General features: G+C 38.0%; 1 pseudogene; it reads left to right on the forward strand.

Annotated features, from left to right (window-relative positions):
- The first annotated feature begins 4,464 nt into the window (after positions 1-4,464).
- Positions 4,465-6,143, forward strand: LOC137809437 (tetrahydroberberine oxidase-like; annotated as a pseudogene).
- The last annotated feature ends 859 nt before the right edge of the window (positions 6,144-7,002 follow it).

The raw sequence follows: 7,002 nt of genomic DNA on the forward strand, positions 1-7,002 counted from the left end.
ACATATCATTCATAATTTCTTTAGTTTTAAAAAATTACATAAAAAGAAAATAATGTAATATATTTATGACACGGTAATAGTATATATTCTATAATAAAAGATTGAATAAACATAATAGTATATATTCTATAATAAAAGATTGAATAAACAGGAAGAACCATAATGTAGATTTTTTTTTTTGTTTTTTTTTTTTTGCAAAATGGCTACAACAACTATGAGTTTATATGAAAAAACAATGAATTAGAATAAATGCATTCTCTTATACACATAGGAGAAATTTGTCCCTATGATTTATTATAGTAATGACAAAACTTAATTTTACGAGAAATTGTTTCCTAAGAAGAATAAATGGAAGACTTGCATTTTCTGTTGTTTTATGTTTAATTATAGGTGAGAAAGATCTTTTCCCAGCATGATGACTTGTTAAGATTTCAACATCCAACATGTTCATGTAAAATCCACAACATAGTAATCTTGTCCCATTACATAACACAAATTTAGGGTCTATGTTTCACAAGAATGGTGCCCCCTTTTTTAAGCTTTAAAATATGGGGTGGCAAGCCATCTAAAGCAATGGAGTGCAAATACTCTTGTTGGTATATATTATGTGCGTCTCCTTCAACCTCGTCAAAAGACAATAAATGGTGTTGTTTTCCCGAATAATTATCAATAATCATGTCATTAATTTTTTTTAGCAACTTCATGTTTTGGAGTCAATACTCTCTTAACCATATAAGATGCAATCCATATATGAAATTGCAATTGAGGAAATGTTTCTTGTGTAAGTTTTTGTATTAAACTCACTCATTCCCATGGTATTGCTAGTTAATGGAGTATTTTCACCATTTTTTTATTAGCAAAGAATAAATAAAATAAAATGAGGCACTCAAGGGTGTCCCAACCCTTATACAAATAATCCCAACACAAGCTTTTTATCACCCAACCAATTAGAGATCCAATAGACATTACGACACATCAACAACATTAACATACCATAATAAGATACAAGAGCACATCAATATACAATTACATCAACCCTCCAAAGGAACACATTCTCAAGACAAGACACAAAAGTCCAACAACTAAACTCAGTCTTTGTCAGCAAACAAAAGTAAACCAAACATCCAAGCGCCAAATCCATCAAGTCGACCCTACGATGATGAACATATGGAACTGAGAGAATTCCAACACAATGGATCCAATCCAATAAAATTTTAACCAAAAAACACTTCCAGAAGGACTGCATCTGCGCAATTGAAGGGCGACCAAGTCCACTAGAAGACAAATAGCCATTGTAACCCGCAGGCCAACTTGTTATTGGTGTCAAGCAACAGAAACCTCTACATATCTACTTTGCAGATTGCGCCATGTATTAAAATTTCCTCCACACCAGCAACCTCCAACAAAACCTGCATAAGCTACCCATCCACCACTCCTTCATCTGTAGCCAACCTGCCTAACCTCCCTTTAGCCAGTGACAGAGACCTTCCACGTGAACCAGTTGGAAAAACTACACCATGTATCTTCCACATATCCACCTACTTACCTCCTCGAGAAGGCCTACGCCATTATGCTCCATATGCTCCCAGGGCATACATTCCTCTTCAGCTTACATCAACATCTATATGAGGCTTTGTTGGCATCAAGCAAGGGATTGCACCATGAGACCCTTCACAACACCTCACCATGTACCAACTCATCTACGACAATTCCAAAGTTCTCTGTGCACCTACTAACCATATTCCTTCCTGCAACAACAGGGATAACACCCTACCAGCCCTAAGCAGGGAAAACCATCCGGACCACAACGCAAGGAACATAATAGACCCTAGTAGAATCATTCTGCATCACCCCTAATACCACCCCCACAACAACCATACACCAACCAAGAAACACCCCGACCAATGACCCATGAACCCAGCTCCCCCCCACAGAGGAGCTACATAAGCCCAAACCAGGATAATTAGAACCAACTTTCTTAGGCCACATTTTACAGCGCCACTCAAAACCATTATAGCTCCGCCTAAGGAAACTTACTTACAACTCCTTATACATGATAAAGGGTTCATGACCCATTCTGCATAAGAATAGCTAAAGTTACGTGCCTTATGCTTCATCCAAAGCCATGATTTGAGCTAGCTTTTGAAAAGATTTCTTCCGCATCTGCAACACCTTAGTCAAACACAACAAAGTTTCTATGCTCCCATATACACCACACAACAGCTGCCCATATCCCTTTCCAAACCAGATTTTGGTTACTGCTACATTGGGCCAGATGAAAGCTCTCAAAATGAATTATTATCTCTTTATGTTGTACAGATAAGATTCCAATCCATTTAAAGCATAAAGACCCAACACACCAGGCATATTTACACTCTATGAAGAGGTGGTGATACGATTCTTCCTCAACTTGGCATAAGGCGCAACTAGTTGTGTTTAGCAAGACCACTCTCTTACTCAAGCATTCTCTTGTTGACATTCTTCCTAGCAGCACCCTCCAAGCTGTGATCATCGCATTTGGGAACGCCTTAATCTTCCACAAATACTTGAGCACGTCAAGTTGAGGGCCTCTTTCATACTTGGTTAGGCATTCATATGCAAAGCTCACCGAGAAGCACCCAGATTCATCACCTCTCCACATTTGGGCATCCTTCTCATCCTTAGATACATTTGCCATAAATATATGCATGCCAAGCTCCACTTCCATCGAAATTTCCCACTCAAATCTTCCTCGCCTCCACGGCAGATTCCATCGCCACCCCGATTCTTCCCACGCACCTATCTTTTCCACCCTTTGACCCTAGTTTAAAGATATAGAGAACAATCTAGGAAATAAGGTTTTTAGGGGCTGATTTCCGATCCACACATCCTCCCAAAATTTCACTTTATCACCCTTTCCTAGTGACCATCTGACTTCTTCTTGGAACCAACCTTCACCACCTCTCTCCTTACATATCTTCACTAAATCTCTCCACCACCACCAGGATTGGAGTTTTACTGATGTTTGGGGTTTATCGAGATCCATATCATACTTAGATTCCAAGCATTCCTTCCACCTCCCTCTCTCATTATAGATATAGCGCCATCTCCATTTAGCCAGGAGCACAGTATTAAAATTGCGGATGTCCATGAGGCCCAGTCCTCCTTCCTCTCTTAGTTTACATACATTCTTCCAACTGACCCATGAGATCGATCTCTTCTCATTTCCCCACCCCAATAGAAACCTTCTTTGGATGCTAACTGTGCTTTTGCATACCGACTCCGGTGCTCTAAATAGGGACAAATAGTAAAGCGATATAGCTGTGATAACAGATTTTAAGAGACATATCCTACTCGCCATAGATAAGAACCTTCCTTTCCACACATTGAGCCTGGATTTCAACTTATTCAAAACCGGCTCCCAAAACTTCTTCTTCCTTGGATTTCCCCCCACTTTTATGCCAAGGTAAGTAAATAGAATGCTCATCTGCTCACAATTCAGAGTCTCAGTATAACAGTCAATACTACTTCTGGAGACATTTACGCCTGCTAAATTTGACTTATGGACATTTACTCCTGTTAGAAAAGATAGTGTAACATGTTTACATGAAAAAGAAAAACTTATCTTTTCATACTAAAGCACACACTTTACAATTCTTTATAATAATATAATAATATTTTTAATTAAAAAATAAAATAAAAATATTAATATTTTAGGATGTTACAATTCCCAACTTTTTATAATAATATAATAATATTTTAAATTAAAATGTAAAATAAATCAATTAAAATATTAATATTTTAGAATGTTAAGTGTATATTGATGATGTGAAAAAGTAGTCAGAAAAATATATTATTAAATTTTGAATATGGTAAATAAAACCATAAGCATTGAACATCCCTTATTTAATTCCTTCTATGTGCAAGCAACTTTTTCTTCTATAAAAAAGCTCGATCCTACGTACCGATAGCTATTATAAATATTTATTTAACTGAGTTTTTCTTTATTAAATATGAAATAAGGAAATAACAAAGAATTTAGACATTGGTCAACATCAGTTAAAATAATGTATTTTCTTTTTTGGCGCTTACGTAACCTAGTATCTACACTTATTATGATTATTGACATTAAACTCACATTAATTGGTCAAATATGGGTGTTGATATATATTAATACTCTCTATACTAAAAACATACACTTTATATCTTAATAAATTAATATCTTATTTTATTTATTTATTTATTAAATGTATATTATGTGCTTTAAACAAAATTTGGTCAAAAAAATATATATACATTGGCGCATTTGTCGCATCTGTCGCATCTTGCTTAAAATAATATAAAAAGCAATATTATAATAAAATAATAATGTATTGAAATATAAAGTAAATGTTCCAGTTAAGGATATCAAAGAATGAGTGGCATAACATGAGACTCCAGACTACAATAAATTAGGGACTCTGCATTGCTCTTTCTCAAATTACAATGAAATATCTAAGCTCCTACTTTACCTTTGTTACTGCCATTGCACTCTTTTTTTCCTTTGAACCTTCTTCAGCAGATTCTCATGAAAACTTTGTTCGATGTCTTTACAATTATCCCGACATCACCAACACAATCTCCAATGTTGTTTACACCCAAACCAACTCTTCATACTCCTCTGTCCTAGATCATACCATTGAAAATCGTAGATTCTCCAACTCAAGCTCAGAACCCCTTGTCATTGTCACACCACTGGATGTTTCCCAAATTCAAGCCACTATAATCTGTTCCCAACGCCATGGCCTGCAGATTCGAACCCGAAGTGGAGGCCATGATTACGAGGGTCTCTCCTACGTTGCCCAGGTTCCATTTGTCCTCCTTGACCTCTTAAACCTTCGACAAATCACAGTTGACGAAGAAAGCCGAACTGCATGGGTTCAATCTGGGGCAACCCTAGGTGAACTTTACTACAGCATTAGCCAAAAAAGCAAAACGCTTGGATTCCCAGCTGGTGTGTGCGCTAGTGTGGGCATTGGTGGCCACATCAGTGGAGGTGGTTATGGACTCATATGCGTAAGTACGGTATTGCTGCAGATAATGTCATAGATGCTCACATAATCGATGTGAATGGTAACCTTCTTGGCAGACAAGCCATGGGTGAGGATCTATTTTGGGCCATTAGAGGAGGTGGTGGAGCAAGCTTTGGAGTCATTGTGGCTTGGAAGGTAAAACTGGTTCCAGTTCCATCAACCGTGACAATGTTTGATGTTTCAAGGACATTGGAAGAGAATGCAACCGAGATCATTCAAAAATGGCAGCTTGTGGCCCATAAATTGGACGAACGCATAATAATTAGGGTGGACATAACAAGGGTTAATTCAAATAAACATGGAAAGCTAACAATACAAGCCAGATTTGTGTCCTTGTTTCTGGGAGGAGTAGAAGAGCTTATTCCATTGATGCAAAACAGCCTCCCAGAGTTGGGTTTGGACAGAAACGACTGTAAAGAGACGAGTTGGATTGGCTCAGCTGTTTTCAACAATGCTTTGTTGATTGGATCTTCAGGCAATGAACCCCCGGAATCTATGCTCAACAAAACTCAAATTCGTTTTGGAAATTACAAAGGAAAATCTGATTATGTGAAAAAACCTATTCCTATCGAGGGATTACGAGGATTATTGCGTTTGCTTTGTGACGCTAAGGTTGAATATCCTCTAGTTCAATTGGCTCCTTACGGGGGCATAATGAACGAGATTTCAGAGTCTGAAATTGCGTTCTCGCACAGATCTCAATACATTTATCATATACACTATGGGGTCACCTGGCAAGAGGAAGGGGACGAGATAGCACAAAGGCATATGGATTGGATTAGAAGACTCTATAAATATATGGAACCTTATGTTTCAAATTCTCCAAGAGCTGCATATATAAATTACAGAGACCTTGACATTGGGGTAAATAACAATGGTTTCACAAGCTACACCCATGCCAGCATTTGGGGTTTGAAGTATTTCAATAATAACTTCAAGAGATTGGCTAAAGTGAAGACCAAGGTTGATCCTAAAAACTTTTTCAGGAACGAACAAAGCATTCCTATACTGTCCGTGGAGACAATCCAGCATAAGAGAAAACAGCTGAAAGTACCTTGGAGACAACCCACAACCAAGACTTTAGTTGAATAAGCGTAAACACTTTCGAAACACCCACCACTCCCCCTTTCAAAATTACCTTATTCATGCGCCTCTAAATCTCATTTAATACAACAGTCCAGATGGTTCCCCAAATCACATTAACAAATTCTTATGCACTACACATCCTAAACTGTAGGAAGTGAAAGAAAGCATCAGAATGATCCACAGACGCCAAACCTAACCAAGCGTAACACTGACTCCTGACCAACCAAGCTATTATGCACTAAAAAACAAATGACTATAGGACTCCTCTTCCACCCTGCACATAATACATCAAACATTCCTGAGCTCTACCCCTCTCCTTACCAAATTTCCTTTGGTGGCTAACTTATTTTCAAAGACCCTCCAAGCAGTGACTTGGGCCGAAGGCAAAACCTTAGTCTTCCAAAACATAACAAACCCAATATTGATCCTCCCTTCAGGCTCACCCCTTAAGAGAACATAAGCATAATTAATCGTGTACATAGAGAACTCATCGTTCTTCTAGACCCAGCCATCATCCATATCCAAACTAGCTTCAGTCCTTGGAGCATCTCAAAATGTTGTCTTTCTATATCCTTTTCCCACTTGAACAAGTTCCTTCTCCAAAGAAGATTCCACTTTCAGACTCCGTCAACCAAATACCCACACTCAGCCACTTTAGACTCCGGCAGACAGCTCAAAGAACACAATCTTGGAAAAACACTCTTCAAGTTACTGCACCCCCTCCCAATTATCTTCCCAAAAACTGATAGACTTCCCATTTTCAATCTTCCACTTGAAACGATCTTCAAACCTCCTTCCCCAACTCTCAAACTCCCAAACCTCTTTCAAAACTTTCCACCAAAGGGACATCTTAGCAGGATTCCTT

This window comes from Phaseolus vulgaris, chromosome 2 (genome assembly GCF_000499845.2).
Source record: "Phaseolus vulgaris cultivar G19833 chromosome 2, P. vulgaris v2.0, whole genome shotgun sequence".
In the NCBI taxonomy this organism is placed as follows: domain Eukaryota; kingdom Viridiplantae; phylum Streptophyta; class Magnoliopsida; order Fabales; family Fabaceae; genus Phaseolus; species Phaseolus vulgaris.